At 40.0% G+C, this 13,662-nt stretch overlaps 1 long non-coding RNA gene across 2 annotated transcripts in view; it reads right to left on the bottom strand.

The window, feature by feature from the left end:
* LOC115341424 overlaps window positions 1-13,662 on the bottom strand; it is a 47,533-nt gene that overhangs the window by 33,056 nt on the left and 815 nt on the right. For both annotated transcript variants that reach the window (XR_003923392.1, XR_003923393.1), the window contains exon 2: window positions 10,736-10,890. This is a non-coding gene — a long non-coding RNA (uncharacterized LOC115341424). The remainder of the gene's footprint in view (window positions 1-10,735; window positions 10,891-13,662) is intronic.

Raw genomic sequence — 13,662 nt, 5'->3', positions numbered from 1 at the left:
CTAGACTTTTACCAATCAATATTGTTTTAAAATTCTTATGTAAAGTAAGAGTAACGTACAGTAGTGTATTAGCTGAGGAAAGATAATGTGAAAATATATATTTTGAAAAATTCTATTCCATCTTCTTTCTTCATCATAGCAAACTGCTTTAAGAGTATGTTTTCTCATAATTTCAGAATAGTTTTATAAACTATTATTTTTAAACCATTAAAAAAAAATTCTAAATAACTATTTAATATCATTGTTCTACAGCTGACCTTAAAAAATAAGATAACTGAGTATATTGACTGTTTTGTCATTTTTGGGATTTATCATTATATAGATTTAAGAAGGATGTGTAATGGAGTACCAAAAACTTAGTAAAAATATTACACAAACAAAAGACGATGTATGACATTTTAAATGACAAAAAAGTTTCAATATTGAAATGAAAGTCTTGAGACTGAAATTGATTCCAAAGACAAAATTGGTTTTATGCTGAGGGGGAAAAGAAACAATTTTTAAATTGCCATATTGCAAGTACAACAGAGGGTCCACAGCTCAAAACGGCTGTAACCCGTGGCACCACTTGCCATCCCATTGCTGTGGGGAGCCCTCAACCCAAAGTGCTGTGTGAGCATAATCAGAGCTAGGAGTTTCGTGACAGATAGTGAAAGGTTGTTTAGTTGTCTTTACGTGGGTGTTAAATACCCTGCATCAGCATCTGCTAGGGATGCTCCAGTGGTCCTGTCCAAATCTGTGGAAGAGCAGTCAGAGGGCCAAATGTGGTGCTCGGTTCAGTGATCTCCAAGCGTAGCGACCTTGGTATCTGCTCGCCAGCGAGGATGCCCTCCTGCGACCTTGTTTCCCACACAGCGTGGATGGACTGCCTGGGGGTACTCTATGCTCTGGCAATGCAGAATGCAGTTTTGTTCCTGCCCTACCCCATTTCTGCATAGCCATGAAAAAAACTTTTACCTCATTGGTCAAACCACTGCTGCATCAAAAAGCTAAATTAAGTCAAACTATAAAATATTTCTTGCTTTAGAAAAAACTCTTTCAAAGCATTTGTTCAGTAGACTATAAAACATGGTATAAGACCTCTGACAGGTAATGTGTTGTTATACTACTTACTGCAATCAGCTGTGACAGGAGACACCTTTAATCAACTACCCTATAATTATGCTAAGGCTTTCACCCAATGACAAATCCCAATTGGCTGGGCTAGAGCCCTGCCTTTCCAGACAAGGCTAATTATTTTGTCCACTCACCTGTTCATTCATTTCAGCAGGCCTTGACCTGTGGAATCATGTAGGTGAGTATTTACTACTTATTTTTATGCTTAAATTTTTACTATTTTGAAATTTAAATCTCAGAGAGGGAAGGTAAAATTCAGTAGGACTTTCCAGAAAGATTGTCAGGAATTATGAGGTGTAACAACCACTGTTGGGAACCATGTGTGATACCATCACCTGTTTCTCTCTCAGCATGTTTTAACTTTTTTTTTCAATGTAAGTGATTCATTGAACTATTAACACAGACAAAAGATTACTTATAAGCTGTAAATATATAGCTGCTATAAGTATTGAGTAAAATCTATGTCCCCATACCAACAAAACTGCTAAAACAATCTTACTTTAAACAACGCTTGTTTCAAGCTTTTTAGGTTAAGTTGTTACTCTAGGCAATTTTTCTCGGAGGGTGGGAATAGGTTTCATTTACAGGTAAGAGAAGGCTAATAGGAATTTTTGTTTCTTTAGGAGTCTACTGGAATAAACTTATGCTTGGGGAAGTTTAATAAGTTATTTGTCCCTAGTGAATGCTTCTAGTCAGGGGTGAAAGAAAAGACAACTGAGTGTTTTCAGCCTTCCAACTCAGGTAGATTATATGCTGCAGTGCAATAGTTATTTTTTTATATGAAGCCACAGATGGGCAAGGCAATCCACAAAATATCTGAGGCAAGAGGTTTGAGTCAGAGTTGCTTATGAACAATGGAGCGCATGCTGGGCAGTCCCTGCAGAGGTGTGGGTTGGCATGGGTCTCTACCGAAGCCCTCCAAGGAGGAGAAATCCAAGAGAGGGTGAGGATGCAGGCAGCGATGAGAGCCAGGCCTGAATGGCACACGCTGTCCGAGTCCCAGCTCCCAAGGTAAGCGGTCCAAACTCACTCCCTCAACATCCGAGATGTTAAGGTCTCTTATCCTTAAGAATAGTAGACTTCATTGTGTCTCTGAACTTCGCTGTCACATCAAAATTTGTGAGGGTTTGCAGGTTATTTCAGTTAGAAGAAGACATGATGATGAGGTTAAGTATCCCAGCTGTTTGTTCATAAGGACTGCACCAGCTTTGCCTCCCTAGCACTCGCAGGTCCAAACAAACAGAAATTGCTGTTTGCTCAGAGCCGCAAGCCTCAGCCTTCGGCTCCCTCACTGTAAATCCTTTTCCTTAGGCTTTCTCCAAGGGTTATGCTAATGTGCCTGCTCAGGCAGGTCCAACTGCGCTCCTTTCTTCTTTTCAGTTGAAACTGTTGATTCTTTGCATAACTGTTTCCCAAACCAGTGCTCGATAATGCTAATGTCTCCTTTATAAATCACCAGTGTTCTGCATAGCTTTGTACTCACCTTTGTTGTGAGACTTTGACATCTGCTTACCCATCATCTCTCTCGCTTATCTCCAGGGATGGGTGGCAATTACACTGGCTCCTCGGTATTAGTAGGTTTATCAAAATAACAAAAGACTATGAGGATTGTGAAGAAACAGCAGGTGAAAAGGGACACAGCAGGAAAGAAATTATTCTTGAGGGAAGGTTCCTTTCTTTACTGCAGTTTTGTATTTTTCTCAGATTGCATTTATTTATATACAATCATGTGGGGGAAAGGAATATGGAATGAATTAGACTCCCAGGAGAGGAAGTCTAAAAAGAGAAAGCATTCAGGTATAACACAAGAGAACTTGAAACCGCATACGGTGAAGACAGATGTTAATATATAAACTGGTATTGAGGTTAATGACACATACTTATTTCCAAGGATAATTCCCTTTGAGGACCGCCCCCCTACCTCTGCCTCCTGTTGCTCTAGCTATGAAGCATTGCTACCAAAAATCCAGGAACAATTTCATCCATGCGGGTTGGGTTTATGCCAGGGGTTTATCTGCTCCCCTACTTTTAAAAGGGAACGCCACTATCATCTTTCTTGAAAGATCCTATTTTTTCTAAAAAAGGGGACATAATTTTGTGACTGAAACAGTTTCACGTTCAGAATGGGCTGCTGTGTTAATTTTAATACTGCATTACTTCCCAGGATTAAGCAAAAGCTTTTTCTGTCTCTTCTGCAGATGCTCTCCAGACCAATCTCACCTATTCCAAAGGCACAGCTACTGTTGTACAGTGTAGATAATTTTTTCGTATTAATCCCTAGACTAGGGAAATGATTTGCTGGGGGACAAATATATTTTTAACACAGATGTGAAATGCCATCTGCTTTGTCCAAAAATGTATTGCAGTTATTTCTGTGCTGTATGAAGGTGTAGAAAGAAAGAATATTGTATATTTTTATGTTCAGTTCAGACTTTGGGTTTTCAAAACAATATTCCTATGGGAGATGATGATCATACATGTTAATAGCTTATTATAATCCTCCATATTATGGGCTCCCTTTGATACTGTCTATATATTTGTATGTATAACACTCTCTTGTTTGGAAGAGCTCACTTGAGAAGATCTAGTAAACTGCATAGGAAGCCCGCTCTTACACTGCAACTCCAAGTGCACAGTGATCTGCACTACAGCTCTTTGTAAAAATTGCTGTCCAAAAGATTTTAAAATGATACTGGAATACAAGATACTGCTGCAAAAAACCCAACATTGGGCATCTTAGGTGGAATTTCAATGCATTATCTTGATAAAACTATTCAAAGTTTATTTAATTTATTCAGTTGATGTCCCCAATGGGGCTTGGACTAGATGAACTTTAAAGGCCCCTCCAAACCCAAACCATTCTGTGATTTTATGAAAATTTTATCTAGAACTTTGTCAAGCAGTCAGAAGGAAGAACAGGTTGAATATACAGGCTAAACCAAAGAAAACCAGGGTTGGTTTTTTTGTTGGTTTTTTTTTTTTTTTTTGAAGGCTTCTAATTAGAATTGTTGAAGAGGGTTCAGTGTAATAGAGTGAAAAATATTTGATGAAAAACAAACCAAAGAAAACCACTAATTGGTTTTAAAAATTGGGCTGTGATTTGCCCAATAGTCTACATTAGGGTAGAAGTAGTGTAGTACAGAAATGTGATTCAAATATACTCCCAGGTTGATCTGTGCTTTAATTAGCTGTATACTAATTTATATTAGTGGTAGACATATGATAATTTTTTTTTAATATTATATTGACTAGTAATGCATATTTCTTGCTATAGAGAATATTTTTGGACCTGTTTTGCCATAAAGCACTAGGGATTCAGCAGACAGTGAACATTTTGCAGAATAACCTTAGTGAGATGGAATACTCTGCAAAGTGACATGTGATAGACTCTTTATCTTGTCCCTGATTCCTCTGCAATGGAAACTGTCATTACAGAATCTGAGTTCTGCCAAGCCTAATTATATACAATACAGCAAAGGAAATTTTCCAAATACTCTTGGAAATGTGTTCAGACAGTTTATTTGGCTAACTTGCTAAAAAACAAATTAGAACATCAATAAACAGGCTGTTAGGATATTAAGAATTTTTATAAAATTGAGAGTTAGAACTTGCAAGAGGAAAAAATGAGAATGAAGAGGATAGAGTTTTTCCTAACATTTGAAATTAGTCTTGGAACACTGCAGTGGTCATCATAAGACTATAAAAAACAATTGGGACATATTAGTAAAAGCATATAGCGGGCTCACATTTAAATAATTTAACAGTAGTTTGACTAAATCTTTTGTATACTCGTTTTTAAGGGGGGCTGTCTACAACCTGGATGCTCAGCTCCTGACCTTTACATCATTGATATATTTTGATTTCTTCCACAGGCAATAGTCAGGAATGCATCACAGAAATTTGTTTGGAGGTTTTCTCAGGCTTTTCAGGTCTTCACACACTCATTGCCCTGTACTCAGAAACAGAACTCAAGAATGGGAGTAAGCAATGATGAAAGAGATGGTTTGGCAGCTCTTGATGATAAGGACAGCCACAGCACTGGGGTGTAGTTTCACAAGCCTTTCTTAAATCAGACATGCTGGCTAAACTAGCCAGTTTTGCTGGTTTGTGTACTTAGTCATAAAAAAAACCTTCCTCTTTTCTTTTGGCTGAGGTATTTTTAACCTAAACAATTCATTATGTGGCCTCATAAACAGTTGTCCTAGCTCAATTGAGAAGATGATACTGAAGTAAGGGTGGAGTTTTAGAAACCACTGTCAAAATAAGTGCTTACCACATTCTGACTTTACAGACAAGTGCAGCTTAACACATTCATAACAATGAGGCTACATCATACTATGCAAAGACCATCCTTCACACTTAATGTTTGGTCAGGTTAAACTTGCCATCAGCTGTGCAGCACAGATGGTTCATATTTCCAGAGGTGGACCTGCTTTCTGAAGAGCTTCCTATTCCTCACAAGTGTTAATGTTATCCTCACAACACCCGTGTGTGTTTGTGTTAATTGAATACTGTTGACTTCTCTTTTAGAAATGCCAAAATGACCTGAGTGGGGAATACAATGTAACTACAAGGTTATTCTTCCCTTTCTTCTGTGGCTGTTTCATGACTCTGACACCTGTTTCTAATGAATGAACGAACAGTCTCTAGTCCAGGACATGCACCTCCAAAAAGAGCAGGAGAGTTTAAATCCTTTCTAAGTTGAAGTTCCAGCAGCGATACTGTTCCCTTCATGCAGAGGAAGGACCCCTCCAGAACAGAATGGAAGAGAATGGGGCCATTTCTTACAACAGCACCACCTGGGGCACCCAAGGACAGGGCAGGAGGGATGTTGGACACATTAAGTATTTTCCACTGATCCATGAAAAATAGAAATGCTGACCTCAGACAGCTCTTTCCTAGCAGTGTGGGCTGCTTTGATCCTGTTCAGAGAAACTAAGCCTATGGACTGTATTGGTACTGCTGGTACCTTTTTTTTTTTAAAAAAAAAAAAAAAAAGAAAGAAAAGAAAAAGCTTTGGATTCTGCTTCAGGTTCCAAGTTTAAATATGTTAACACTTAATTAAACATATCCTTAGTCTGTTCCTCTGCTCCTTAGGAGCCTATTCTATTTCTCCTTAGAACTTAATCAGTGCTGATCTTTTCACAGAAGCTGGAGTTGAGTCTTCAGACACCTTTCACAACTTTTTATTTTCATAGCCTTCAGATAAAGGAAGATGCTTCTCCCAGGAACTTATAAAGTTACACTGCCTAATACCATATTTTGTCTGTAATGTTGGAAGTTATTTTTACACTAACGTAGCTAGTGTTTACATGAAAATTAAAGAATAGGGACCAAATCCTCAGTATTCCAGTCCCATCTGCATATTTTACCATGTATCATACACCATGTACATCCTTTACAGGGATTTAAAAACTTAAATGTAAAGATTTGAAGAGTTAGATTCTTCTGCCCCATCAAAAAAAAAGCAGTTCCACATGCAAAATTCTATATCGATATTTTCCTCAGCACAGGGAAAAGACCAACCAATTTTCACATCAGTATTTTCTGTTATTATTTTACATCATTAATTAATAGGCAGTAACACACGTTGTTTGCAACATAAGAAACAATTAATAAACACTTGAAAACTATGTAATCTGTAATCTAAAATGATAATTATATTGATGATCTCAGGTTTAGAAGTGTTCTTACATGCTGTTGTTCAACCAGATACCACAGCTCTTTAACACTCATCTTCTCCCTTAGAAGTCATGAAGACCACCCCTGCTTTCTCCGTGTTCAAACTAAAACAGGGGAAGTGTGACATTTTATGGACTTTTGCTTGAAATTTGAGAAGTGTGGTTAAAACTGTTAACATAAGAATGTCAGATACTGGTTGTGCTTATTGGCTTAAGTTTATTTTTAATGTTAGCAGATCTGACTTGACTAAGTGATGTTTAATTATTTCAAGGCTAAATGTAGGCTAAATCTTACGTCTAATTTTCATTAAAAATCCCAAAGCTGAATTCTTCTAACATTTAGTGGCACTTCTTGAATATAAGCCAAACAGCATAATCAGTAATTTTTGATGGGACACATCTGGTTGTGGTGCATAACATTTGTGTGAAGTTCAAGGGTACATATAGTACTCCTCTTCCTTTTATTTTCTAACTGTCTTTGGCCAAGTGGGGGATTTTTTTTCAGGGTCACATGACATGGCCCAGATCTATGACTGTGTAGCTACCAAAATACAGGAGCACACTTGCATTTTCAATCGTGTGTTTCTGCAGTCCAATTTATGCTGTGAAAAATTAAGAAATAATTAAACCAAGAAAATTTATATGATTTTCTTTAATACTTAACCTTTACAAATGCCAAATTTGGGAAAATCTAAAGCAGAAGTTGTTTCCCTAGACTAAGGGCATTTAGATCCATCAGTATGTACTTCTTGTCAGGTAGCCCCAGAGCAATTAGTGTTAATATATTGTAAAGATATTGACTTTTTGACAAAGACAAGGGCAGCTTTATGACTCAGCTCACTTAGACTGACATTCAAGGAGACTGAAAAGAGTAACATTTATCAGAGCTGTCATCGTTAGGCTGGGCCAAAGGCAATCCTTTTAACTGGAAACTATCACATAAAATAATCTATTAACTTACACCCAGCGGAGCACATTACAGCAAGATTTGGAGGAGAACCATTTCCCAACAATCAGTTAAATCAAACTTTGCAAGATTAGCCAATAATAAATGACTTCTAGCTAAACCAGTAAATATAGTCTTCAAAACAATGCTTTTCTCTTTTCCTCTACATCAAATCAGCCTATTGCTGAAATCCACTTATTGAAAAAGCTTACAGGAACAAAGAATAAAATGTGTCCTGTAATTTTCTGGCTTCAATGGGGGCAAGAAATCTTTCATAACCAGAGCCAGAGGCATAGTAAAAGCTGAATTACTCCTACAACTCCTTTCTGAGGTGATTCCACTTTGTTACGACAAAACCAATTATATAAAGGTTCACTGTCCTGGCAAATGCTAGTGTATCTCAGCTTTTTATGTGTGATAATTTTATTTCATTTTATTAAGCTGTGTTTGCATAAGTGGAAAATATTTTCCCCCAGAATTTCTGTATGGAATTCTTTTAGTTTGTCCCAGAAGTCTCAGTCTGTACTATGTCAAGAAATGTCACTTTGGATAATGTAGGAGCCAGCAAGGGGAGATGCTGTGTTGGACCTCGTAGTTACAAACAGGGAAGATGAAGGTTGAGGGCAGCCTTGGCTGCAGTGACTATGAGATGGTGGAGTTCAGGATCCTGAAAAGAGGGAACAAGGCAAAAGGCAGGATCACAACCACTGACTTCAGGAGAGCACACTTTGGCGTCTTCAGGCATCAGCTTGAATCCCATGGGAGACAGCCCTGAAGAGAAGAGGGGTCCAGGAGCTGGTTGATTTTCAAGAATCACCTTTTCCAAGCTCAAAAATGGTCCATCTCCACATGCAGGAAATCAAGCAAAAGCAAGAGGAGCTCCCGACAAAACTCAGACATAAAAAGGAAGCACACGTGAGGTGGAACCAGGGACAAGTGAACTGGGAGGAATAGAGAGACACTGTCTGAGGTGTAAAGATGGGGTTAAGAAAGCCAAAGCCCACTTGGAGTTGAATCTAGCAAGAGATGTGAAGGGCAACATGAAGGGCTTCTACAGGTCTATCAGCAGCAGCAGATGAGGGAAAATGTCGGCCCAGTGCTGAATGAGGCAGGCAGGAGATCCAGTGGCAAAGGACATGGAAGAGGCAGAGGTACTGAATGGCTTTTCCACCTCAGTCTTTACTGGAAAGGGTGGCTTTGGGGGATCTCAGGCTCCTTAAACCCATGGGAAAGACTGGAGGAAGGAAGACTTACCTTCAGTGGAGGAGGATCAGGTTAGGGAACATTTAAACAAACTGGACATACACAAGTTTATGGGGCACAGTGGTATGTGCCCACAAGGAACTGTATGTGCTGAAGAAGCTGGCTGATGTTATTGTAAAGCCACCCTTGATAATCTCTGAAATGTCGTCGTGATTGCGGGAGAGTTTTGAGGACTGGAAGAAAGCAAATGTCACTCCTATCTTAAAAAGAGATCCAAAGAACTATAGGCTGGTCAGCCTAGCTTCACCTCAATCCCTGGGAAGTTGACAGAGCAAATAATTCTGGAAAACATTTCCAAACATTAAAGACAAGAATGTGATTTGAATTAGCATGGATTAAAGAAGAGGAAATCATGCCTGCCTAACCTGACAGCCTTCTACAAAGTGATGACTGGCTTGGTGGACAAGGGGAGAGCAGTGGATATTGTTGATCCTGATTTTTAGCAAGGCTTTCAACACTGTCTCCTGTAACATTCTCACTGATTAAGTACAACCTAGATAAATGGACAGTGAAACTGAAAACTGGCTGAACTGCCAGGCTCAGAGGGTTGTGATCAGTGCCAGGAAGTCCAGCTGGAGGCCCATCAAAGTCCTGCTGGAAGCCTGTTTCTAGTAATGGACGCTAAGGGTTCATACTGGTTCCAATACTATTTAACATCTTGATTAATTATCTGAACAATAGGACAGAGTGCTCCCTTGGCAAGTGTGCAAGCAATGCAAATTTGGGAGGAGTGGCTGATATGCCAGAGGATCATGCTGCCATTTAGAGGGACCTCCACAGGCTGGAGAAGCAGACTGACAGGAAACTCATGAAGTTCAACAAAAGCAAATGCAAAGTCCCGCACCTGGAGAGGAATAACCCCATGCACCAGTACAGGTTTGTGAGGTGACTGCCTGGAAAGCTGTTGCAGAAGAGGCTCCAGGAGGTCGTGGTGGACACCAAGTTGACTACAGTGAGCAATGTGTCTTTGCAGCAACAAAGACTGACAGCCTCCTAGGTGGCATCACCAACAGGTGAAGGAACGTGTTTATTTTTTGTCTATTTAGCACTGGTGATGCCACACATGGAGTGCTGTGTCCACCCCTGGGCTCCCCAGTACAAGAAAGAAATGGACATACTGGAGCAAGTCCAGCAAATTGCTACAAGATGAATAAGGGATTATAGCATTTGTCATGTGAGGAGAGGCTGAGCGAGCTGAGATTGTTTAGCTCAGAAGAGAGATGGCTTTTTCCCGCTGTCATCTCTGGGCAGTTGGGGGAAGTGCATGAAGCCCTGTTTTCTACAAGACTCATCAAGCAGATGCCATACAAATGAGGTATTGCTTGTGAAGCAATTTGAATGAAGAGAGCCATACCTTCTTTCCTGGTGATCAGATCTATGATCTAAGTCTAGCTTATGAAAATGCTTCTTGGCAGGGTTTCTTTAGTTACCACATCAGCAGCTGTGGAATGATGAAATATCCATATAGATGTTTAGACTTCAGTCCATCCACTGCTTCTATACCAAGAACTTGTTTGCCTCCTGTGATTGATAAGGCTTTTTGTAAGATAAAAATGAAATGGACCATTGAAGACTAGGTGAGGGAATCCAGAACAGAACTGTGAGAACTCCTGTCCACTGCTGCTTGTTCATCATCCCAAGAGAACCAATGAGCTTGATCATGAAAGAGGATCCAACTTTTTTTTTTTTTTTAATTAGTATGAAAGCAATAAGCAGTCATCACACATACCTCTTGATCCTAGGGTCTTGCGTGTCTGTGGTTTCACTTTTCCTTTACAGCTCTTGGCCTTTCTGACTGGTAGTTTATCTTTCACACCATTGGTTTCCATTTCTTCCAAAATGTTGATGAAAACTTGTCCATTGAAGAAACAATGAAAAGCTTTCCTGTAAAGGACAAAAAAAAAGCTAAACTAAACAAAAAAATGCAGAACTACATTTGAGCAGAGCTCAGCTATTTGTGAAAGGACATGGAGAACTCTTTGCAGATATCTGCATGGCGCTGTGGACACAGTGTGGTGCAAAAGCCATTTGTATTATGTTGAGGGAAAGAGGATGACGGGACCAAAATCCTAGCTGAAATTTTGTGCTGGTCTGTGGAAGAGAGGTGCTGATGACATTTGTGGTAGAGAACGTAGAACATGCTTGAAGTTCCTTAACTTATGGTCAGAAATTGGGCTCTAGTGACTTAGGGGCAGTGTGACTGAGAAGATAGTGGTGCTGTCATGGCTGGTGGGACAAAGCTGTTGCAGTTCTAGCTCTGCTGTACATTGGACCTCGCCACCTATGCTACATTTTACTTCCCTTCCTCACCTGTCTTTCCTATACCTGCAGATGAGTTCTGAAGGGATGTCTGATACTGCACAGGTGTACTTTCTGCTCCTTCTACTTGCGCTTCCTAGTCCAAGACTATAAACTTCTGTTTGGAAAAAAAAAATTCCTCCTTTGCTGCCAAACCCTCTTTCAAGAATCCCTGCTACTATCCCTGGTGCTTGTTTGCTAGTCTTTCAGCTGTGCATGCTTGCGTCTTTGAGTAGCTGGTTTCATTCACCTGTGCTGGCACCTCTAAGCCAAGAAAATTGAATGGGCTGTTGTTCCCTCCCCAGCGTGCCCAGAAGAAAAAGAATAAAAGGGAAAATATCTCTACTGCCTGTTGACATCAGAAATGATGGATGAGGAAGAACCAAAGTGGGGTCTGCAAAATAGACTTGCTAATCTGGGAACCTAAGTGTCTGAGTTCTGGCATTTCTTGAAGATCCCTGTAATGCAAAACCCCTCCTCTGGGAAACTCAACTCCTAGAGACCTCCTCCTTCAGTACAACTTTGCCATTTGTCTTCATTTCCTCCTAGTCCTCAGAAGAGGCAAATTACCCTCAAATGAAGAAGAATCCCAGAAACATCTCTGGAGAGTGTGATGTGTGTGACTAGGGGCAGGATCTAGTCCACTTGTTCATGTAGGTTCCGTCATTGTTCTGATCCCCCAAAGGTCTAGATTCCAGTCACACTACTCTGCCTCCCCTCCCCTCCATGATACTTCCTTTCACACGTGGTTTTCTCCCACAATCAAAGCAAATCTGGAGTTTTCAGTAGATTCAGATGTGATGAAACTCCGTGAACACACACAGGGAATCTCATTGTACTACTACTACAACAATCTCTGCTCTGAATCTGGCTTGAGGAAGGTTCAAGTCTCCATTGACCTTTCATTATACTGTCAAACTTTTCTGGGTATGCAACAATTTGATGGATGGAGGCGTCTTGCCATTTTATTGAAACAAATTAAAAATATAATCATGCAGCCAGAGGGATGATGAAAAAAATGCAAATGGGTAATAACTGCAACCTGTTGTCTGTATGCACTGTTGGGGGAAGAGAGATCTATGATTCTGTGCTGTCCTGGTTTTGGCTGGGATAGAGTTAATTTTCTTTTTAGTAGCTGGTATAGCGTTATGTCTTGGATTCAGCATAAGAATGTTGATAAAACAGTGATGTTTTCAGTTGTTGCTAAGCAGTGTTTATATGAAGTCAAGGATTTTCCAGCTTCTCATGCCCAGCCAGCAAGAAGGCTGGAGGGGCACAAGAAGTTGGGAGGGGACACAGCCAGGGCAGCTGACCCAAACTGTCCAACTGGGTATTCCATACCATGTGATGTCATGCCCAGTATATAAACTGGGGGGAGTTGGCCAGAGGGCATTGCTGCTCAGGAACTAACTGGGCATCGGTTGGTGAGTGGTGAGCAATTGCATTGTGCATCACCTGTTTTGTATATTCCAATTATTTTATTAGTATTGTCATTTTATTATTGTTATTAATATCATTATTAGTTTCTTCCTTTCTGTTCTATTAAACTGTTCTTATCTCAACCCACGAGTTTTACCTTTTTCGTTCCGATTCTCTCTCCCATCCCACTGGGTAGCAGGGGAGTGAGTGAGTGGCTGCTTGGTGCTTAGTTGTTGGCTGGGGTTAAACCATGACAGTGCCCATACAGTTTATAAATTTTACAGTGAGTAGTCACAGAAAAGATGAACAGAGGGAGAGAGATAATTCAAGATGTAGGGACTGAAGATTTGCAGTTTCCACTCCTAGCTGAATTCAGTAAATGCAAACCAAAATTTTGTTTTTATTAATCTGTCCTCAGAGATTTTACATTGCCAGCCACCCTGTGGCCCACTTCATGGTGATTGTATTTTCGTGCACACTCTTATATACCCCTTAGATACTCTGTGCCCTTATCATAAGGCCTCAACGGAAAGTGACCAATCTAGGTTTGAACCATTTCAAAATTAGGAGGAAAGTGGATTCAGATGAGTTACTGCACAGAAGAATGCTTTAGCTATGCGGCTACTATGTAAAAGTTGATCACCGCACCATGACTACCACACTACCATTATGTTCTTGAATAAAACTTAAGTGTGACTTCTCACTGTGGGTGTATGGACAACCTCAGCTTTCCTAATGAATTACACCCTTGGGCAGATTTGGATTTGGGGCCATTTAATCTGTAGATCTCAAACGGCCTCAAGCAACATACCGGTGGCCATATACCAAGATGACACGCGGCTTTTGACCCTGTTTAAAAGAGCTCTGGACAGAAGATAGAGTGCCTATAATATTTCAGATACCTCACTGAGTTAAATGATGTACATGGATTGTTTTCTC

The sequence above is a fragment of the Aquila chrysaetos genome, chromosome 5, assembly GCF_900496995.4.
Source record: "Aquila chrysaetos chrysaetos chromosome 5, bAquChr1.4, whole genome shotgun sequence".
NCBI lineage: Eukaryota > Metazoa > Chordata > Aves > Accipitriformes > Accipitridae > Aquila > Aquila chrysaetos.
The sequence above is the reverse complement of the archived record's forward strand: the minus strand, read 5'-3'. Positions and strand labels throughout refer to the sequence as shown.